This window comes from Tenrec ecaudatus, chromosome 12 (assembly GCF_050624435.1).
Source record: "Tenrec ecaudatus isolate mTenEca1 chromosome 12, mTenEca1.hap1, whole genome shotgun sequence".
Taxonomy (NCBI): domain Eukaryota; kingdom Metazoa; phylum Chordata; class Mammalia; order Afrosoricida; family Tenrecidae; genus Tenrec; species Tenrec ecaudatus.
In genome coordinates this window covers 17,820,877-17,845,289 of record NC_134541.1, presented here as the reverse complement: position 1 = coordinate 17,845,289, position 24,413 = coordinate 17,820,877, and positions in this window count along the sequence as shown.

Genomic DNA, 24,413 nt, shown 5'->3' with positions numbered 1-24,413 from the left:
TGCATCCCAGGAATTGTTCCAAAATTCCACAGCAGGGTGGGGGGAGCTGGAAGCATCATCTTCGCTTTGCTGCCGGGTCAAACCGGAGCCCCGGAGGGGAGCCTGGCGGGGCCTGGATCATTTAAATGGTTCTAGATTCCTAGCTGTGAATGTGACTCAACCTGTATGAATGACCTGGGAAAGTCTGATCCTTTCATAACTCCAGAGGGCCAATTCCTAAAGTTAAAGCGGACCCACTATTGAGTCAATGGACCACCCCAGAGGGTTTCCAAGTCTGTACGTAGTCTTTATGGACACAGGTCAAACCCGCCCACCCTCTGTGGGAGCAAGATGGGGCTTTGGACTCCTGTAAAGTGTCACAGTCTCAGAAAATGACAGGGGCCGTTCTAGCCTGTCCAATGGGGCGTCTGTGAGTTGATGGCGGGAAGGTGGAGTTTGGTTTGGTTCTCCTGAAGAGTGGCTGGCGGGTCTGAGCCACCAATCTTTTCACTTAGCAGATGAGCCCTTGAGCCGCTTCCCTGACAGAGCTCCTTCCAAGGGCCATTAAACACCCTCCATTACGTTGGTTCCGACCTATCATGACCCTATAGGACAGAGTGGAACTGCTCCTGAGGGTGTCCAGGGCTGTCAATCTTCATCCTAAAGATTTACATGCCACCCCCACCCCGCCCATCTTCGAAAGAGCTGGTAGCTTTGAACTACCAACCATGCTGAGATCAGCCAACGCTTAACCGCTGTTCTACCAGCACTCCTTTTGAGGCGCTTTGGCCCCAAACCAACCCCACTACCGTTGTCAGTTCTGACTCCGGTGACCCTAAATTAGATTTCTGAGACTGCGAATCTTTACAGGTGCTGATTGTATCACCTTTCTCCTGAGGAGCAGCTGGTGGGTTTGAACCACTGACCTGGTGGTTATTGTCCTAATGCCTAACCCACAGCGCCACCAGGACTCATCAGAGATAAGCATAAAACGCAACGCCTTGCATGGGGCATCAGAACATGAGACCAATCCATGTGTGATCGATGGGTGAAGCTTATGTACATGGCGAGGAGAGTGGCAGTGGACAGCTGGGGCTCCACTGTCTGGGGTGGCCCCCAAATGAGAGGCAACCCCAATGCACATGGAAAGTAATGTGTGGGGCATTATGATGGGCCGCGATGCAAATCTGTATGCCGAGGGGCGAGTGTCCCAGAGGACAAGGGAGAGGGAGCAGTGTGGGCAACGCAGGACATCCAGGCCGACCAGCTACGAATGCATGTGTGTTCCCCACACGTATGCTTGCACTCAACACTAGCAGCAGGACACGGAGACACTGGCAGTTTTAATGTTTCTGAACAGGGCGATGCACAAGTGGTTTTGTTTGTTTTACGTTTTCACTGGTTCCTCGATTGCCTTGTTGGGGTTTTTGAAAAAAAAATGATGTTCACTCTTTGGAGCCCTGGTGGGCGAGGGGTTCTGGGTTGGGCTGCCATCTGCAAGGTCCGAAGTTCTAAACCACCAGCCAGCTGCAAGGGAGAGAAACGGGGCTTTCTACTCCTGGAAGCAGTTACAGTCTTGGAAACTCACAGGGGCAAACCTGTCCTATAGGGTGGCTATGGATAGGTACCGACTCGATGACAGTGTGTTGTTTTTTTGGCTTTATGTTTGTTTTATAAAACGGAATGAGCCACACACCCTGATGTTGGCCACTGTAAGCTAGTAGCTCTCTGCTCTTGTCCTGTGGCTTTGGGGAAATACGTCAGCGCGCATATGCCTCCGTTTTCTTCTTTGGGAAGTGGAGACTGTTCTTGGTAGTGACCCCAGGAACAACCGAAGGAAACGAGGCTCTGTCCTGAGCCGGCCTCACAATTGTTACATTCCAGCCCATTACTGCCCCATCTGTGTCACTGGTCTTCCTTCTCTGCTGCCCCTCTACTTTACCAAGCATGCTGTCCTTCTCTGGGCGCCATCTGATCCCCTGTCCTAGGTCCGTGAGATGAAGTCTCCCCATCCCTGATTCCAAGGACCTGTCTTTGGGTCCTGCAGAAGGCTGTAAGAGAGCAGGACTGAAACACTGGGCTCACTGTGGGGACTTAACAAATGGCACCTCATTCTGTCACCATTACCCAGGGCAGAGGACCACGGAGAGAAATCTGGTCTCCTGATGCTGGCCCAAGGGGTTTCCTCAAATTGATCCGCCCTCAAGCAGGGGAAGTTAAAAGGGGCTTCTAAACCTTCCACGGGAGAAAGATGAAGCTGTCTGCTCCCGTAAAGATTTAAGGTCTTGGGGGAACTCACGGGGGCAGTTCTTCTCTGTCCTATAAGGTCGATATGGATCGGAATCAACTGGATGGCAGTGAGTTGGGCTTTTTTGAATTTCTAAAAAGTTCATGGTAAAAATTCCATTATCTTTTTTAAATTATTGAACAGTTCCATTGGCATATACTTCACAAAGCCATACAGTTCCATAGTTCTATCATCTTACAATAGCTCAAAGTAGTTCATTTGAGAGTGAATTAGTTCTTTTTTAAATATATAAATTGTTATATTGGGGACTCTTACAGCTCTTGTAACAATCCGTACATCAATTGTATCAAGAACACTTGTACATATGTTACCATCATCATTTTCAAAACATTTTCTTTAACTTGAACCCTTGGTATCAGCTCCTCTTTTGTCCTTGCCTTCCTGTCCACCTCAGTTAGTTTTTTAAAAAAATTATTGTGTTTTTTTTAGTTAGTTGATAGTTAATTTCCCCCAACTTTCCCTGCTATATCCTCAAGGAACCATCAATCTGGTTACAATCTCTCTCCTGGACTTCATATGCAGAAAAACATCGATAAAAACAACAATAACATCGTAAAATAGAGGAAACTTCAATCAAAAACAAAGCAGAAAATATAAAAAACTAGAACAAATTGAAAATGAGTCCAAAGAGATTCCATTATCTTCCCCACCCCCAAAGCTATGTATTTAAATTCTTTTACAAAACAACCTTATTTTCCATTACATTTCCTTAATACACTTGTCAAGTCTGTGAGTCCATTCTTGGGAACATTTTCCAAACTCATCTATTTGGATGGCTGACAGCACTTCCCTTGTTTTTATCTTCACCTCGGCTACATTGTCAAATCTCTGTCCCTTTCATGTCAGCTCTAGGAGGGCTAGCATCGCTTAAAGCCCCAAAGCCCCTGAACAGCACTTTGGAGGGTCTATAAAGGCAAAGCCCTATCCTGGTTTTGTTGTTGTTTTTAATCATTTTATTGGGGGCTCATACAACTCTTATCAAATCCATCCATCCATTGTGTCAAGCACATTGTACATTTGTTGCCATCAACATTCTCAAAATATTTGCTTTCTACTCGAGCCCTTGGTATCAGCTCATTTTTTCCCCTTCCTTCCCACTGACCCCTCCCTCATGAACCCTTGATAATTTATAAATTTTTATTATTTTGTCATATCTTACACTGTCCAGCATCTCCCTTCACCCACTTTTCTGTTGTCCATCCCCCAGGGAGGAGGAGGTTATATGTAGATCCTTGTAATCGGTTCCCCCTTTCCAACCCACTCTCCCTCCACCCTCCTAGTATCACCACTTTCACCTCTGGTCCTGAAGGGATCATCTGCCCTGGATTCCCTGTGTTTCCAGTTCCTATCTGTACCAGTGTCCATCTTCTGGTCTAGCCGGATTTGTAAGGTAGAATTGGAATCAGGATAGTAGGTGGGGGTGGGTAGGGAGGAAGCATTTAGGAACTAGAGAAAAGTTGTATGTTTCATCTTTGCTACCCTGACTGGCTCATCTCCTCCCCAAGACCCTTCTATAAGGGGATGTCTAGTTGCCTACAGATGGGTCTTGGGTCCCCAATCCACACTCTCCCTCATTCACAATGATTTATTTTTTTTTTTGTTCTGATGATGCCTGTTACCTAATCCCTTCGACATCTCATGATCGCACAGGCTGGTGTGCTTCTTCCATGTGGGCTTTGTTGCTTCTGAGCTAGATGGCCACTTGTTTACCTTCAAGTCTTTAAGACCTTAGACGCTATATCTTTTGTTTGTTTGTTTGTTCTTCTGGCAGTTCATAGTACTTTCTTTTTTCTTTTGATAATAATTTTATTGGGGGCTCATACAACTCTTATCACAATCCATACATACATTAATTGTATAAAGCACATTTGTACATTCGTTACCCTCATCATTCTCAAAACACCTGCTCTTCGCATAAGCCGCTGGCATCAGCACCTCATTTTCCCCCTCCCTCCCTGCTCCTCCCTCCCTCATGAACAGTTGATAATTTATAAATTATTATTTTGTCATATCATATACTGTCTAACGTCTCCCTTCACCCACTTTTCTGTTGTCCATCCCCCAGGGAGGAGGAGGTTATATGTAGATCCCTGTAATCGGTTCCCCCTTTCCAACCCATCCTCCCTCCACCCTCCCAGTATCACCACTCTCACCACTGGTCCTGAAGGGATTATCTGTCCTAGATTCCCTGTGTTTCCAGTTCCTATCTGTACCAATGTACATCCTCTGGTCTTCCCAGATTTGTAAGGTAGAATTGGAATCAGGATAGTAGGCAGGGGGAGGAAGTATTTAGGACCTAGAGGAAAGTTGTATGTTTCATTGCTGCTACACTGCACCCTGACTGGCTTGTCTCCTCCCCACAACTCTTCCATAAGGGGGTGTCCAATTGCCTACAGATGGGCTTTGGGTCTCCACTCCACACTCCCCCTCATTCACAATGATATGATTTTTTGTTCAGATACCTGATCCCTTTGACAAATCATGATCGCACAGGCTGGTGTGCTTCTTCCATGTGGGCTTTGTTGCTTCTGAGCTAGATGGCCGCATGTTTATCTTCAAGCCTTTAAGACCCCAGATGCTATCTCTTTTGATAGCTGAGCACCATTGCTTTCTTCACCACATTTGCTCATGCACCTGCTTTGTCTTCAGTGATCGTGTTAGGAAGGTGAGCATCATGGAATGCCAGTTTACTAGAACAAAGTGTTCTTGCATTGAGGGAGTACTTGAGTGGAGGCCCAATGTCCATCTGCGACCTTAATACTAAACCTATAAATATATGCACCTATATCTATTTCCCCATACTCATATATAAATATATTTACATATGTACATGCCTGTATTTAGACCTCTGTAAATGCCCTTTGCCTCCTAGCTCTTTCCTCTATTTCCTTTGACTTCTTATCCCACTATCATGCTCAGCCTTCATTTGGGTTTCAGTAATTTCTCTCAGTTACATTGCCCTTGATGAAACCCTGACAGGCCTCCCACACCCTTCTCGCCACCGATTTTGGATCACTTGTTGTCCCCTTGTCCCTGGGTTTGTTAACACCACTTCCTTTCCCCACCTCCTCCTCTCCCATGTCCCCCAAGAAACACTGATCCCGTTGTTTTCTCTTCCAGATTGTCTATCTTACCTGTCGCATCTAGATAGACCTGCAGAGCTAATAATATCTTGCTTGCGAAACAAAGCAACAAAACAAAACATCAACAACAAAAGAACCAATGGCAAAATAAAAGAAGAGCCTGTAAATAGTTCAAAGTCTGTTTGTTGACCTTTAGAAGTGTTTTCCAGTTAAGTCTGATGGGGTGCCACACCCTGGCCCCAAAGCCTATTTTTGGTATTTATTCTCATGGGACTTCCTTGCTCTGCTCCCCTTGCTGTTTTGTTTCACACCCTTAGTGTGATGGGGTCAGATTGGGTGCAATTTCCACACTGTGTCTCCAGTGTTGCTCCCTCTAGGGCTATGGGTCAGTGAGGGATGTCCTGTCTCAGAATGGGGCCAGCCATATGGTCCTCTCAGTGCATTGGCTGCTCTAAACGGGGCTATCATCCTCAATGATTGGTGGGCCAGGATGTGCTCCACTCTCTCTTTCCCCTGATTCCATTATCTTTTAATTCAATTTTATCCTCCATGAACATGTTGGAAGCCCTTGGTATCTGTGACAGAGAGGCCTGATGGAGTAGTGGTTATGTGTCGGAAATCTAAAAGGTCAGCAGTTCAAATCTACCAGCCTCTCCTTGGGAGAAAGACTGGGCTTTCCACCCTCCTAAAGAGACTCTTGGAAATTTGGGGGTTGGGGGGACAGTTCTACCCTTCCCTATAAGGCCACTTTGTGTTAACATTCACGTGAATAGCCTGAGGACCCTTCTCTACACTTGCTGTGTGGTTCTGAGCAAGTCACTGGCCCTCTCAGAACCTATTTCCTCATCTGTGAAGTGGAGACAACCACGGGGCCCATCTCACCAACGGCGGGGAGGAAAATACAGATACTGTACATCTTACATACGACCGCGTGGCTACACACAACTTGCTGATGTCATTGTTCTCAGATGCTCTGGGTTAGGATGTCCTGGTCAGGATGCCTTGGCCTCCAGTGAAGCCCCTCTTGGTGTCCAGAGTCATCGGCGTTACAAAGTTGTGCACTGCTCACCTGCACCTGCTCACTTCAAGTGAACGGAGCATGCGCCCAAAGGCCATTCCCACTCCGACTTTGTGTGAGTAACACCGATGCTGACAAATAAAGTGGGATTTATAATGATATAGATAAAAAAGGCGATAGTCATGAAAAATGTATTTGCCTATGTCAGCACTGAATAATGACAAAGTCATGGAACATTGTCATACGCTGGGGGCCGCCTGGACACCTAGCGGGCTCCGTGTGTCATGGACTCGCGCACACACTCACTGCTTTTGAGTCCATGCCTACAGGGTAGAACTGTCCCCATGGGTTTGGGAGACTGTGTCTTCTCATGGGAGCAGAAAGCCTCATCTTAGTCTGCTAGAGCAGCTGGTGGTTTAGAGGTGCTGACCTGGTGGTTAAGGTCCAGTTACTTAATCCATGGCGAAGACTTGGTTGTAAGACGTGGCTGAACCTGTGGGCAGAGGAGACTCCTTTTCCTCAAAGGAATCTGACATTTAGTTCCTGGAGGGACAATCTAAGCCTAAGGCTTCGGGTCAACAGGGTCCCTCCAAAGGGACGCACTACATGATATAACTGGCAGCTCCTCACTGCTTCCATCACTACTCATTTGTGGGATGTCCTTATATCGCTTCATCCCAGTCTCTACGCAGTGCGCACCACCTAGCTAGCATACCGCAGACGTTGATGGGAATGGTTGGATGCAGGGATGGATCGATGCTCTAAACCTATGACCTCATCTACTTCTCACAACAGCTATCTGAGATGATTGATAACTCTCCCCAAGGCTCAGGATTGTATACGAGCATCATTATCATCAACTTACTCTAGCCCTGGCACAACTCAGCTGGTGCTGGCATTCGGGACCAGGTCATGGGCAGGTCTGGGCAGAGAAAGGTGGGACCAAGTGTGCACATCTCTGTGATAGTAGCTAACAGACCCTGATTTCTAGATGAAAGAAGTCCGGGTTCGAATTCTGGATTTACCACTGTTTCGCCATCTTCTAAGGTGTCAATAGAAGCCCTCCTGGCGCTATGGGTTAGGTGTTCGGACGTTAACTGCAAGGTTGGCAGTTCAAACCCACCTGCCTCTCTGCCAGAGAGAGATGAGGCTGTCAGCTTCCACAAAGATGCACAGCCTTGGAAACCCTTTGAGTTGGAAATGGCTATGAATCGGAGTGAACTCGGCAGCAGTGGGTTTTAGCTCTCAGTGATTGGGACCCACCAGCCAGCCACTCTGAGACAGACTAGGCAGTCCTTAAAGATTACAGTCTTGGGAGACCCATGGGGAGCGCTCCTCTGGCTTACAGGGCCGCTTTCTGTTGGAATCAACTAGGGCAGCCGTTCTCAACCTGTGGGTCGTGACACCTTTGGGGGTCAAACGACCCTTTCACAGGGATCACCCATTTCCTAACAGTAACAAAATGACAGTGATGGAGTAGCAACAAAAATAATTTCATGGTTGGGGGTGGTCACCACCACATGAGGAACTGCATGAAAGGATTGTGCCATTAGGAAGGTTGAGAAGCACTGAACTAGAGGAAAACAGACGCAGACTTCAAAGGAGGAGGTCACACTTTGGGAAAGGGCTGAGGAAGCTGAGTCTTGGTTGGAGAGAGAGGGCGTGGCATCGTGGTGTTCAGAGTGGAAATCCGCTCATGAACCCCGCAGCTCCCACACCCCCCCCCACCCCCGCACACAGGCAGTCCTTGTCTTGACTCTCCACCGTCACTGTCATTGCCACGGTTGCCTCCGTTTACCTAGTGATCGAGGGACTCCAAAGAGGTGTCCTACCCAGTGAGTCCTCACAGCAGCCAAAGGGAGTGGGGCCACGTCATTCTTTCAGCAACTTTCTCTTCCAGCCAACCAGCTGTTTGCCTGCAGGGAAATCAAGATTGGGGAGATAGGGCTCTTGGCCCGGATTGGCTGAAGGGGAACATCTGGTCAATAGGCTTACAAAGGAAATCAGCAACAGGGCTCAGGCAGTGGCGTTGAAGAATCCTGATTGGTCCCTGTGTTCATAAGAAGGAGGGATTACTCATCGGTACCACAGACAACACCCTCTTCAGTCTGACGTGTGCGAGAACATGGCCTCAAGGACATTCCTCTCTATAGGAACAACCAGTATGCAAGCCCCCCTATACAAGTCACCTGACAGCCAAGTTCAATGCCAGAGACACGGGGAAGGGTGGAGCCTGTGGGAAAGTGAGAGAACCTTTCCCTCACCTCAAGGAGAAACTGTCAGTGACCTTCTGTTAATTGTGTCCACGAAGGAATGAAAACTCACAGCTTGCGAGTCGATTCCAACTTGTAGGGAGCCTATAGGACAGGGTGTCTGAAACTTTACATTTTTAAAATCATTTTATTGGGGGCCCATACAATTCTTATCACAATCCATACACACATCAGTTGTGTAAAGCACATTCATTGCCCTCATCATTTTCAAAACATTTGCTCTCCACTTAAGCAAAACTTTACATTTCGATAAGAATAAACAACCTATCTTCTGCAGAGCAGCTGGTGGGTTTGAACCACTGACCTTATGGTTAGCAGCACAATGCATAGCAAATTATGCCACACATACATACACAAAACAACAACACAATACAACAACAACCAAACTCACTGACATGGAGCCGATGCAGACTCATAGTACTCTGACAGAACAGAGTAGAGCTGCCTCTGTGAGTTTCTGAGGCTGAAACTCTTTTATTTATTTATTTTTCAATACATGATTTTATTGGGGGCTCATACAGCTCTTATCGCAATCCATCCATCCATCCATTGTGTCATGCACATTTGTTGCCTTCATCATTTTCAAAACATTTTCTTTCTACTTGAGCCTTTGGTATCAGCTCCTCTTTTTTCCCCTCTCCCTGCCCCATCCCTCTTTCATGAACTCTTGAAAAATTATAAATTATTTTTATTTTCATATCTTACACCGTCTGCTGTCTCCCTTCACCAACATTTCTGTAGTTTGTCTCCCTGGGGGCTGTAACTCTCTATGGGAGTAGAAAGTTGAAATCTTCTCCCATAGAGATGGCTGATGGCTTCAAACTGCTGACCTTGTGGTTAGCAGCCCAGTGCACAACCACTATGTTACAGGGCTCCTAAATAACAAGGGAGCAAGGATCCCACATTACTAGTGGTTATGATACTCAAGAGAAGCAGTAAATGCAGATTTGCATATGAAACATCCTGATCTTAAATGTGCGTAAAAGTGGGTTATGCTCTGGATTGCTAACTGCACAGTCAAGTGTTCGAAACCACCAGCTGCCCCTCAGGGGAAAGATGAGGCTTTCTATTCCCGTAAAGAGTTACAGCCTCAGGAACCTTATCCTAAAGCAGTGGTTCTCAAACTTCCTAATGCTGCGACCCTTTAATACAGTTCCTCATGTTGTGGTGACCCCTCCAACCATGAAATTATTTTTGTTGCTACTATTATGAATCATCATGTAAATATCTGATATGCAGGATGTGTTTTCATTGTTACAAATTGAACATAATTAAAACAGTGATTAATCACAAAACCAATATGTAATTATATGTTGTGAAATATTTATTTCTAATGACAAATAAATGAAATGTTGTCTTGAAGCAGGGTGTAGCCTGGGTAACAGTCTTCACACCGGGTACTCATATGTGGGTGTATCTGCATGTGAGCGGACCCACCTGGAGACAGATAGAGGAGTGGTGTCTCAGTTCCTAAGACCATGGGAATGTGTTTTCCTATGGTCTTAGGTGACCCCTGTGAAAGGGTCATTCAACCCTCAAAGGGGTCGAGACCCACAGGTTCAAAACCGCTATCCTAACGGGTTGCACCAATGAGTCAGAATTGACTTGATGGCAGGGAGTTGAATTGTTGTTGAGTTAAACATTAGAAACTACTTGATGGGCCAACATGAAAGCCAGGTGTGGGCCTCAGCCCCTGCTCTCGATAGGCTGACATTCAGGCCCAGTAAAGGCAGCGAATCCAAGGGTGCTGTACTTGCTGTCTCCTCATCTACAAAACGGCAACAACATCACACCAGTGTCGTGTGTGAAGAAATGGATTCATACGTGCCTGCTCTAGCCGGCGTCTGCCACAGAGTGAGTACCGAGTGACCTTCGGTTGTCAGGAGGGATCCATGCGCCAAGGAAGGAGAATGCTCACCACCAACTGAAAAGTGCCGCCTGCTGCTGGCTCGGGACCAGTGGGTCTTGAATGGGATGAAGTTGGAGTAGTTAGCAGCCATTGAGTCACCACCAACTCCTCGCGGCCTTCACAGAGGGTTCCATTGTTCACACCTGTGCCATCTTCATGACCGATGGGTGCGTGAGTCCATTGTGGTGGCTGTTGTGTTAATCTACCTGTGTGTGGTGCTAATCCACATATTGGTGTATTAATCTATCTCACGGAGGGTGTTGTGCTAATCCATCCCATTGAGGGCTTCGTGTTAATATAAGGGTTGTGTTAATCCAGCTCATTGGTGTTGTGTTGATCTTGCTCATTGGTGTTGTGTTGATCTTGCTCATCGGTGTTGTGTTGATCCCGCTCATTGGTGTGTGTTAATCCAGCTCATTGGTGTTGTGTTGATCTTGCTCATTGGTGTGTGTTAATCCAGCTCATTGGTGTGTGTTAATCCAGCTCACTGGTGTTGTGTTAATCCAGCTCATTGGTGTTGTGTTGATCCAGCTCATTGGTGTTGTGTTGATCTTGCTCATTGGTGTTGTGTTGATCTTGCTCATTGGTGTTGTGTTGATCTTGCTCATTGAGGTTTCCTCTGCTTCTCATGAACCCTCTATGAAATGTGATGTCCTTTCCTGATGACGTGTCCAAAGCAGGGGAGCCAATGTCTTGCCACCCTTGCTTCTGAGGAGTGTTTTAGTTGCATTTCTTCCAGGGCTGATTTGTTTGTTCTTTGGCCATTGCATGGCCTGCTGCTATTCTTGCCCATCACGATGGCTCACATGCATCACTCCTTCTTCTGTCTTCCTTTGTTGTGGGCCAGCTCTCCTGGGCATAGGAGCCAACCTAACAGCTCATGGACGAGGTCCCGGGTATTGGACAGCTATAGGACTGTGTTCATAATCAAATATGATGATTCTCAAAATATCGGCCCCCTTTTCCTCTTCTCCCCTCTCCACATCATCTTCCCATGCCCTTGCTCCCCACTCTAGCTCAGTTCAATCTGCAGCCCCTGTGATTGTACGGTCCACAAACCTGGTTGTCTATGTACAAAGTTTTCTTAAACCTATTTTTGTATATGTGAAGATTTGATTGGGATTGGGGTGAAAGTTTGCAGAACACACTCCTTGCATGTTCATTAATTTGTGCACATTTTGTTTTGTGACATTGCAACCCCCTCCATATATGGGCACGCTTCCCACTTCATCCGGGGGGTAGGTGGGGGTGGTCCTATTTCCGCTTGTTCTTCCCTGTCTCTCTCTGCCTTCTGAACTTTGTTTGCGGGGAAAGGCTGCCCTTCGGGTCTTGTCTAGGCTGACTACTCTGAGGAGCATGCTCCTCCTGGGTGTTCCTGCTCACGTTAGAGGCTGAAAGATGATCCCTAGGGATTTCCAAGTGTGAAGGGTGTCTCAGGGCCATAATCTGGGACTTCCACCCGTCTCCTTCAGACTCGTCAGTCTGGCCTTGTTTATGGTTTGGAGTTCTGTCTGACCTTTGTCTCCCACTCCATCCAGGACGGTATCCTGTGATCCCCATCAGAGAGGTCAATAGTGGTAGCTGGTTCATCGTAGCTCAGGCTGGCAGAGATTCGCAGGGGTCATGTTCATGCTTTGGCAAGTAACGTGCCTACATAATTAATGCATGCACACACGTGAAACATGCGAGACTGAGGCGGGTGCAAGGTTTGCAGCAAACAGACAAACTGACATATCATGCATGTGTCATGCAGCGATGAGGAGCCCGGGTGGCATTGTGGGTTGTGCGTTGAGCTGCTAAAGGCAAGGTCAGCAGTTTGAAACCACCAGCTCCTCTGAGGGAGAAAGATGAGGCTTTGTGCTCCTGTCAAGACGGACAGTTGTGGAAACCTATAAAAGCAGTTTGACTCTGCCCTAGAGGGTCACTTCCACTCTGCCCTAAAGGGGCGACTCTGCCCTAGAGGGTCACTTCCACTCTGCCCTAGAGGGTCACTTCCACTCTGCCCTAGAGGGTCACTTCCACTCTGCCCTAGAGGGTCACTTCCACTCTGCCCTAGAGGGTCACTTCCACTCTGCCCTAGAGGGTCACTTCCACTCTGCCCTAGAGGGTCACTTCCACTCTGCCCTAGAGGGTCACTTCCACTCTGCCCTAGAGGGTCGCTGTGATCAGAAGTGGCTCGAGAGCTGTGAGATGCAGTTGGAAGAGAGAAAAGAAACCACAGTGTGCAGAGTTCGCACGAAACATGGTCGTCCTTTGTATGATTGTTTCCTTGCGTTTGGGGTCGCTGCTTTTTCTTTGGATGAGGACAGACCAGTAGCTACATCTCTAGTTGATGTAGAACATTTAAAACCTGTAATCTGAGGGTTCTACTCCAGACCTGGCAGATCAGAAGTCCCCGGACGAGTCCTAAGGACCAGCGATTTTATTAAAGTTCCTCATAGCGTGCTTTGTGCCGGCAGCAATGGATATCCAAAGGGGTTCCCGCCTCTCCCCGCCGCCCCCAGGAAGTTTCTGTTCGTTTAAAAATCATTTTATTGGGGCTCTTACAGCTCTTATAACAATCCATACATCAATTGTATCAAGCATATTTGTACATCTGTTGCCATCATCCTTTCCCAAACGTTTACTTCCTAGTTGAGCCCTGGGTATCAGCTCCTCTTTTTGCCTCCCTTTCCCCCTTCCCCCCTCATGACCCTTGATACACTGATGGCTGTCTCCTTTCACCCACGTTTCTGTTGTTCACCCCCCTGGGGTTGTGGTGGGTTGGGGTTTATGCATCAGTCATTGCGATCTGGACCCCTTCCTCCCCTTTTCCCTACTCTCCTGGGATTGCTCCTCCCTTTTCTGTTCCTGAGGGGTTTATCTGACCTGGAAGTTTCTTATGCTCATTGTTCATCTTCCAGAAAATATTTGTTGGCATCCCCCAGGTCCTATGGGAAGCTGGGAGCATGAAACCTGGCCTTGGAGCAGACAGAGCACCTAGTCTGATGGGGTATACAGACCCGCAGGCGGTCAAAGGCATGAGGACAATAGGACAATGTAGGGACATGCAGAGACTTAGGTGTGTGTGTGTGGGGGGGGGGTGGTCAGGGACATCTTCCCAGACAGAAGAAGGTATGCAAGCCAAAACCTGAAGGTTCGGCAGGAATCAGCCAGGAGACAGGAGGAGGAGGAAGAGGGCTTTACCTGGGCAGCACTTCAAGGGCCACGCCCCAAATTGATTTTCCTTCTCCCTGACCCGGGGAGCCCTGGTGGCATACTGGTGATGAGGTGGGCTGCAAGGTCATCAGTTTGAAACCACCAGCCAGCTCCAGAGGAGAACGAGGAGGCTTTCGACTTCTGTAAAGAGTGACAGTCTCAGAAACCCACAGGGGCAGTTCTACCCTGCCCTCTGGGCACGGTGAGTCAGAATGGGCTTAACCGCAGTGTGTTTGAGACCTTTTCTGATTGTTGTGAGAGTGACTTATAGTCCCTAGAAACAGTAGGAGATATTTACGTACAGGGGGTTTGCTCCCACTTATTTATCTATTGATTTTATTTTTGAGCGTCTTAGTCACTTTTAATAAGTAGAGTTGTTAGGTGCCACCAAGCCGGCTCTGACACATGACAACCCAAAGCACAGCAGAACGGAACACCAGCCGCTCTCATAACTGGTCTTCTGTTGGAGGGGATTGTTGCAGCCACAGTGCCGATCCACCTCCCTGAGACCCTCTTTTTCTCCCTCTGCCCCTCTGATTGACCTAGCATGATGTCCTTGTCCGGGGACTGCTCTCAGGCCTCTGGCATAGAAAAGGCCCTGCGGGGCCGAGAAAGAAAGAGACTCAGGTTCACCACCAGGACAATGGTGATTTGACCTGCTTTCCTCCATTTAATCCTTTCCCATCGGATCCCCACTTATCAAGAGGGAGATTGAAGTGTGGCGCGGCTAAGGACGTCTGTCGTGACCACACAGCAAACAGAGCATTAAAACCGACACTAAGCCTTCACTTTTCCAGTTAAACGCATAACTCTTGAAAAATAGCATCTGACAGAGGGTCACATACTGGTTAGTAGCTCAAACTCCGGGATCAGACGTCCAATTCCAACTCTGGGGCCTACTACCTGAAGGAGTGGACTTGGGAAAATGGCTTCGTTTTCAATGCCTCCATTTGTTCCTCTGTACATTGTGGGTAATAACGATACTGTTGACTTCATAGGGCTTCTGGGACTGTGGCTAAGTGCTTGACTCTCAGGGAAAGGCTGTGTTCAAACGCTTCAGCACTGGGGTAAAGCCCACCGGTCTTGGCTTAGAACTCACCAACCTTGGGTTAGACCTCACTGGTCATGGGCTAGGATCCACTGGCCTTGGGTCAGAGCTCACCAGACTTGGATTAGAATCCCTTGGCCCAAGAAATTCTATCAGCTGTGGCATCATCAGAGTAGATGTCACCCAGGTGGTGACTCAAGATGTCACACAGTGCCCCCGTGCCCCAACCGTGGACCACCTTCTGTACTTAGCCATTCAGAACCCTTGGTTGTGTTTATTCTCTGTTTTAAGCACCGAGTAATATGTGATGTCATTGAAAATTGCTTAAATGTACTATTGCTTAGATTATATGAAGACGAACAACAAAACTGGTTTGTAAAATTTTTCTGCATCAAAAGACAACATTCTTAGTTACAGCATCATTAATAACTGAGCATTTTATTTTCTTTCAATTACTACTTCATTCTCAAAAAAAAAAAAGCTATTGAGGTTTGCAGGTGCTAGCTACCATGGATTGTAACCAATACACTAGAAAATCTAACAAGACCAGAGACTCTAAAAACACCAGTAACAACAAGAATAACAGCATGCTCTTGTGGCGAGTGGGGACAAAACCACATGACTGGAAGCGCCCTTGTCACTGGGTAAGAGTGACAGCTCTGGCTGTCACAAAGTACCGTATATACTCGTGTATAAGCTGAGTTTTTCAGCACAAAAATGTGCTGAAAAAAACGGGTTCGGCTTATACACGGGTCACTGGTACCCCAGCGAGGTATAACATCTCGCGGGTGATTGCTGTTTTTCCGCTGTTCATTCAAAGGCCTGCTGACACTGCAGGGCTTTGAATGTTTGTTTACTCACCTCTATCCAATCAGAGCCGTCCTATGATGTGGACGGCTCCAATACACAGAAGCACCCATAGTGATTCACTTACGTCTGCAGCTGAACTGGCAAGGATGTGTCTGTGGCTGCGCTCCGTCTCTCCCCTCTGGTCTCTGTTAATTCACATCCTGCATTTCCCATCCTAGGCTTATACTCGAGTCAATCAGTTTTTCTGGTTTCCCAGGTAATAATTAGTTACCTCAGCTTATACTCGGGTCAGCTTATATTCAAGTATATGCGGTAAGTCAGCGTCATAGTCTTGTAGGTGGATTGATATGCGTACACTGAGTTTAGGAAAATATCTTTTGTGGTCATGACTAACTACAAGGATGTTTCTATTAATAAGAATACGTTTCTGCTGAAATACTGCACAAACATTTTATAAACAGGCGTTTCCGTGTCACCGCCCCATCTGACAGTGTCACCCTGTATTATGTGCACCCCACCCGCAGTCACCCCCATTGATGCCACTGTCTGTGGGCAGTTAGTTCCCCTTTGTCCCATGGGGCTGCTGAGTCTGAATCAACTAGATGCCAATGGGCGTGGTTGGGGAGTACCTGTAAAGCGCTGAACATCAGGCACATAGGATGCGCTATGCCAGTTTTAATGAGCATCATTACCTCTGTCAAGTGAGTACCTACTGTGTGCATGGGAATGAGCCCTGGGAGCGCTATGGGCTAGCCATTGCTCTGCTAACGGCAAAGTGGGTGCTTCAAATTCACTGCTAGAGTCATGGGCGAAAGAGAACGCTGGCTGCTCCCGTGAGACACAGCGCCGGAATCCCACAGAGGCAGCCCCGCACTGTCCTACAGGGGTCTGTCTGCAAGTCAGTGTCGATGTGATGGCGTCCAGTGTGGTTTTAGGTTAGTTTTGTTTTGCTTTGTCTGCTCTCATAAAGATTAAGAGTCTCAGAAGCCCTGTATAGGGTTGATTGGGGGGCAGTGGATTTGGGGGTGTGCTCCAGGGAATGAATGTACAGGGGGTTCTGCCAGCTGTTGTGGAGCAAGTGGCATGAAGATAGGCCGTGAGTGCAGCTGATCCACGATACAACTGCCTGTCTGGAAACCAGAGCCAGGCTTAGCTCCCAGATGTGAGATGCCCTGAGATGTCTGGAGGTCTTTGTGGGGGGCCCGTTTCGTGGAGCTGGGTCTCTTGGCTCCTGCACAGGAGAGGGCCAGTCGAGAGGCACGCAGATGGAGGGACAGGACTGCCCTGACCAGAGCTCTGGGAGATGACTCTGAACTGAGGGGCTATTTGTGACTGCAGGCAGGTCCTTCTGCCCGGTTTCTGCCTCCTTTTCGGAGAAGCCCTGTGTCTGCTGGGGTCCTAGGCTGTTACACTGTATTCACTGGAGCCGGGGGCAGCCATTGGTGAGGACTAGTCACGTGGCCCGGCCAGATGCAAAGACTTCTGGGATATGTGGTCCCAAACTGGGCTGTTGTTTCCCAGGAAGGCTGCAGGTCCTCATTGCCAAGTCAGCTCTGACTCCTGGCAAGCAGGTGACTATTCAAATGAAATTCGAGCAGAATGGGGGTTTTCAGGTTGACTTAGGCAAGCACGGTGCTCTGTTCCTTTAGATTCTCTTTCTCATTTAGAGCCCAGAGGCCCAAGCCAACTATGGATAGTGAAAGTGCACACTCAGTTGCCCCGGGCACGCCTGTTTCCACACGACGTGTCTAAGTGGAGAGGCCGACCCACAGCCACAGAGCAAATGTGACTGAAGGCCGCCGACTGGGCGCCCAGGCAAAGAACTCCTTCCCGGTTCACTGGACTCTGGTAGTAGGTTTGAACTCCTTCAAAGCAAACTGTCGGGGAAAGTGGAGTCATTAAAATCCACCGGACTTAGAAGAAAATAACGATAAATAGAATAAGCCTTCACCCCTGTTTCAGGGTTTTGAATGGTCACTTGACTACAGGGGTCAGAATCCCCCCACCCAGCCCGGGTCCCTACGAAAGGCCAGACAGACTTTGTCGTACTTTCTTAGCCCTGCTGCTTTAGCCCCAAATCAATTTTAGATCATAAACAGACCAATAAGCATGGCTGTGTTTCCATTAAATGTTATTTATAAGAAAAAAAAACATGGGCAAGCTTTGGCCCAGGCTCATAGTTCACCAACCGCGGTTTGAAGACACTGAACAGGATCTTTTGAAAAAGCATCCTTTTGTTGCCAAGCAGACAAATGGCGCCCTGGTGTCCAGTCGGCACTCTAGATCACATACGTGAGGTTAAATGGCCCAGTAGCCACGTTCGGAGCCCTGGTGGCACCGTGGTTAAGCGCCCAGCTGCTCACTGAGCGGGCGGCCATTGGCAGTCTCCAGGAAGATGTGGCAGACGTCTTTTCCTAAAGACTCACAGCCTTGGGAACCGACAGGGGAGCCCAGCTCTGTCCTGTCGGCTCGCCAGGAGTCAGAATCGACGCCACAGCGGTGGGTTTGGTTTTGAGGACTCCAAAGTCTTTCAAAGTCACTGCCATTGAGTCCATTCTAACTCACAGAGACCCTCCTGGGCAGGGTAGAACCACCTAAGCTGTAGAGAGCCTAGAACTGCAAGCAGACAATACACACAGTCTGGATAGAAGCCCTTCAGCACATTTGCTCTTCACATAATCCACTAGTTTATTTTGTTTTCATTTCTCTTTTTTTCTTCTCCTAAACGTGGATGTTAAATTTTTTTGCTGCATCTATTCTTTTCTTTAAATCATTTTATTGGGGGCTCATACAACTCTTATCACTATGCATACAACCATCCATGTGTCAAGCACGTTTGTACATTTGTTGTCCTCGTCATTCTCAAAACATTTGCTTTCTACTTGAGCCCTGGGTATCTGCTCCTCATTCCCCCCCCCTCACTCCCATATTTTATTATTTTGAAACCATTTTATTGGCATCTAATTTTTACATCACACAACTCAATAGCCCAGTCACATCAAGAAGAGTTGTACAATCATTACCACAATCGGTTTTAGAACTTTTTCTTCATTCTTGGATTCATCGTTATGAGCTCCCCATTTCTCTCCGATGTTTTCATTTCTTGCCTCTTCTTTGTACCCAAGATGGATTTCTTTAAACTGTCTTTCACGGAATGCTAGTGTTTGTGCATAAGATGTACGTGATATTCATGGACGAAAGCACCAAGGTGGCCACCGTAAGACAACGAAATAGAACAGAGACACCAGTGTACTCTCTGCAGTAAGAGTAAGGTGTGTGTGTGTGTGTTGTTCTATGTCAGTGTCTATTGATGTGTGCTTACATTTCTATGTTCATGGACATGTATTTGGGGTTGTGATAGCAGAAAGATTTACAGTACTTAGGAAGTAGATATTGTTATAAGGTCACCCATTTACAGATGAGGCTGTGGATGCAGAGAGAGGTCACGACAAGCTCTCAAGGAGACATGGGATAGGCAGGAGGCGATGCTAAGGTTGGACCCCGGTAGTCGGACTCTAAGGCTGTCTTTTAGCCTCACTCCTCACTGGCCCTGCCGGTAATATCTCTAATGCAAATGGCATTTCTTAGGGCGACTTAAAAGCGTCACGGTTTAAAAGTCAGCGTGTCCCCAACTGTCCTTTGCCAAACTAAAATGAGTGTCCCTTTCATTAGGCGTACCCACAGAGTACAGGAGCCTCTTTTAGGTAGTACATGGACAAATATTTTCTTAGATTTCTGGAATGCATTTTACTGTGTATTAAGACATCTCTGACTGGCACATTGAAATAGCAATGTACAATTTCTTTTTTTTTAAGTATGTATGTCTTCAAAAGAAAGAAAAATACGCACTGCTCTTACTCCTCCCTACAGGAGTGTAGTGGATTGTGCATGGGGCTGCTCACTGCAAGGTCAGCTTTGACTCCCATCAGGTGCCCGTGGGAGGGAGCTAAGGCCACCTCTTCCCACAAAGAGCCACAGGCTCAGGACGCCCGGGGAGCAGTTCTACGCTGTCCTACAGCATCCCAATAAGTCAGAGAGGACCTGATGGCAGTTTCATCGGTTATCTAGCTATGATAACGATTTACTGCCTGGCGGGTTTGTGCATGTGTGATAGGCATCTGGAAGTCACCGATGGCAAGGTGTGAGGCAGGGATTGCACAGGCTGTGGTAGCTAAGGGGATAGGTTAGGCTGGCTGGGCTAGGATTCTCAGTGGCTTGAGAGTTCCGTGATGATGAGATTCGGCAGTTGTTTAATGATGTCCATTGGGCAGTTATGCGGTCCTCTTCCTTTTTCTTTTTTTTTCTTTCATAATACCAACTTTCGCTTCACGACTTGGTCTTTTGAACTTAACCAGATGGAAGGCGTATCATAAGCAATGACAGGGAGTAGGCAGATGTGGTAAAAATCATGAAGCGAAAGACAAGTGCTGGCTTCCAGGAAACAGACTAAACATGACATCAGACGGCCCAGATCTGAGTCCGAGTTCATTTATTTTCTAGGTCTGATGCTTTCATGTGTGTGTGTGTTTGTGTGACATGTTGTTGGTTGCCGCCGCGTGGATTCTGACTCGTGGCAGCTCCGTGTTACAGGATGCCCTTGCTGTCCAGTCCTTCCAATTCACAGCGACTGACCCTGTGGGACCAACGAGCACTCCCCATGGGGTTTCCTGTGCGGTCAATGAGGAGTGGGACCTCTTTTGGCCAGGGGCCATTTGGATATTGATGACATCATCCTTGGGCTATCCTGGTCAACGTTTAATTAACTCCTCCCTAAAGTGATGGTTTTACTACTTGCCTTTCCCTTAGTTGGGGCGTGGTGGCTTGTGTGTTGCTGTGAAGCTGGAAGCTCTGTCACTGGCATTTCAAACGCTAGCAGGGTCCCCCAAAGCGAACAGGCTTCCGCAGAGCTTCCAGACTAAGACCAGACAATGAAGAAGGACTAGGCTGTCCACGTCAGAGGAATGGACCACTGAAAACCTTGCTACAGCATAGAAAATTGTCAGACACGTAGAATGAATGTTACTTTGAGGACTAAGGGGCACCTGACCCAAGTCCTGGTCTTTCCCATTGCATCACATCCATGTGAAAAGTTGACTATTGAATAAGGAAGACCATAGAAGAATAGATACATTATTGAGGTGCTAGATAAGACTATTGAAAGTCCCATAGACCGCTAAAAGAACAAGCCAGTCTGTCTTGGAAGAAGTAAGGCCAGAGAGCTCCTTAGAGGCAAGAATGGCAAGACTTCGTCTCACATAGTTTGGACATATTCTCAGGAGAGACCAGTCCCTGGAGAAGGGCATCATGTTGGTAAAGTGCAGGGGCAGTGAAAAAGAGGCAGGCCCTCCACGAGAGGGCTTCCCACAGTGAAGTCCCACAGCCGCCATGGGCTAGGCACAGGAACCGTTGTGAGGGTGGCATGGGGACACGCCCTGTTGTGCGGAGGGTCACCAGGGGTCGGAGCTGACTCGATGGCATCTAACGACAGCAATGACGAGAAGCAGGATGTAGTCAGGACGGTGCAGAAGAAGAGGTCCTTCGGTTAGAGAGGGCTCAGACTGTGGTGAGGAAGAGCCGCCTTCTCCAAGTAGAGTTGGCCCTAAGGATGCTACTTGATGTAAGTTTGCTGATGGGATGCAGCTCAAATTGAGAGGGGGACCAACAGGTGCCAAAATCTACTAATAATTGCAACTTGGATTCGTACAAAGTGTGAATCTAGGAAAACTGGAAGTGTCTAAAATGGAATGGAATGCATAAAGGTGGATTCTCTAGGTTTTAGTGAGCTGAAATAGACAGGCATTGGCCGTTTTGAATCAGAAAAATCATATGGTTTACTATGCCAAGAGGAATGCCATAAAAAAGGACATTTCAAGATCTCTCTTGAGGCACAATGCTGTCTGTGATAGGATTAAATCTTCTGAAGTCAAGGGAATCCAATCAGTATCACTCTTATTCAAATGTATGCACAAGCACTAAAGCTAGTGATGAAGAACTTGAAGAATTCTACCGATGCCTTCCATCTGAAACGGATCAAACATGTGATCAAGATGCTTGATAATTATTAGCAACTAGAAAGCAAAAGTTGGAAACAAAGAGGAAGGAGCCGCAGTTGGAAAATATGGTCCTGGTGACCGAGACAAAACTGGAGATTGCACAAATGAATTTTGCAAGAATAAAGACTTAATCACAAATACCTTTTCCCCCCAACAACACAAAGGGTGCCTATACCCCTGGACGTCTCCAGATGGAACACACAGAATTCAAATGGACGACAGAGGATGGAGAAGCTCAATATCAGCAGTTAGAAGCTCACGGTGGAACAGAGCAATTGCTCGTGTGTAAGTTCAAGTTGAAGCTAAGGAAAATTAAACCAAGTCCACACGAGCCAAAATAAGTGAGTAGATCCCACTTGCATGTTTGAGAACATCTAAAGAACAGGTTTCCTGCACTGAACACTAACGACAGAAGACCTGATGAGCTGTGGGAGGACATCAAGAGCACCATTCATGAAGAAAGCACAAGGTCGTTAAAAAGACCGGAAAGGGGAAAAAAAGATCAAAGCAGATGTCAGAAAAGACTCCGAAACTTGGTCCACATCATAAAATAGTGAGACAACTGAGAGAAATGACGTCAAAGAGCCGAACAGAACATAGCAAAGGACAGCTCGAGAAGATAACATATTACAAGGCAGGGTGCAAAGACGTAGAGTTAGCAAACCAAAAAGGAAGCGCATGCTTACCATGTCTTAAATCAAAAGAATGCAAGCTTTGAGTTGCAATATTAAACTATTCTTCAGGCAAAGTATCGAATGACGCAGGAAATATCAGATGTGAAAATAGACAGAGTCACTGTACCAAAAAAAAAACAAACTGGTCAACGTTCCGTTCCATCCTTTCTGGAGGGAGCAGATGAGCAAGGACCAATGGCACCAGGGGAAGAAGCCCCTGCTGGCTGCTCTGAAAGCATGAGTCAAGAACGAGGCTGCAGGACTTGACAAAAGACCAAGTCAAACGTTTCAACAAGCTGATAAAGCACTGGAAGCGCTTACTCATCGGTGCCAGAAAGTTTGGCAGACACCTACTTGGCCAATCGACTAGAAAAGACCATATTTAGACCCACTGCAAAGAAAGGTGACTCAATGCTCAACTTATAGAACAATACCATTGATATCACACGCAAGTAAAGTTTTGCTGAACATCATTCAACAACCTTTGCACTAGTCCACTGACAGGGAGCAGCCAGAGTTCAAGCCAGATTCAGAAGATGTGGAATAAGGGTTATCATTGCTGATGTCAGATTGGTCTTGTGTGAAAGCAGAAGATAGCGGAAAGAAACGTGCGTGTGTTTTATTGGTTATGTCGAGGCATTCGACTGTGTGGGCCATATCAAACGACGAAGAGCCCTGAGAAGAATGAGAATTCCAGAGCACATCATGGTGCTCACACTGAACTTGAAAGTGGATCGAGCGGTAGTTGTAGGACCAGAGCAAGGGAACATTGCCTGGTTTCAAATCGAGAAAGGTCTGTGTCAGGGTTGTTGCCTCTCACCATACTTATTCAGCGTGTGTGCTGGGCAAATAATCAGAAAAACTGGATTAGATGAAGAAGAAGGTGTCATCAGGATGGGAGGAAGGCTTATCAACAACCTGAGATATGCACGTGACACAACCTTGCTGGCTGAAAGTGAGGAGGATTTGAAGCCCTTGCTGATGAAGATCAAGGGTTACGGCCTTCACTGTGGATGACCACTCAATGTCATGAAGACCAAACTCCTCACGACTGGACTAATAGGTAACATCATGATAAACTGAGATAAGGTTGAAGTTGTCAAGGATTTTGTCTTAAGTGGATCCACAAATCAATGCACATGGAAGCAGCAGTCAAGAGGTGTAAAGGTGTATTACATTCAGTCAGTCTGCTGCACAAGACCTCTCAAAAGTGTTGAAAAACAAGGATGTTGCTTTGAGGACTGGTATTTCCCATGGCCTCAGATGCATGTGAAAATTGGACCTCAAATAAGGAAGACTGAAGAAGAATTGATAGGTCTGGGTTATGGTGTTGGCAAAGAATACTGAAAGTACCAGGGATTGACAAAAGAACAAGCAAATCTATCTTGGAAGGACTGCAGCCAGAATGCTCCTTCGAGGCCAGGATGGTGAAACTTCCTCTTGTCTTGTCTTCGAACATGTTGTCAGCAGAGACCGGCTCCTAGAGAAAGATAAGCTTGGTAAAGTATAAAAGATCTAACTTACTGCCATATAATAGAGAAGGCCAAACTCACTGCCAGTTCATCGTGACCCTATAGAACAAGGTAGAATTGCCCCTGTGAGTTTCTGAGACTGTATCTCTTTATGGAAATCGAAAACCCGTCTTTCTCCCACAGAGAGGCTGCTGCTGATTTCAAACTGCTGACCTGGCAGTGAGCCGCCCAGAGCAGAACCACTGGGCCACCAGGGCTGCTTGGTAAAGGATAAGGGCAGCATAAAAGAGGAGGGCCCTTGATAGGAGGGATGACACAGGGGGACAAGGAGCTGAAACATTCAGAACAGGTGCTTGGACGGTGAAGGGCTGAGCAGTGTCTGGTTCTCTGGTACATGTCGAGCAGACTCAATGGCACGTGACAGCAACAGCCCCCGTGATGGCCAGAGCTGCTTCTCTTTGGTGAGAGGTGTGACATTGACTGGTATTAATGATTCGACGGGCCTCGTAGGCCCCACAGACAGGACGTTATCTCCCACCACCCTTCCATGTCAATCTAGATGGAAGCAGACCACCACAGCTGTCATCC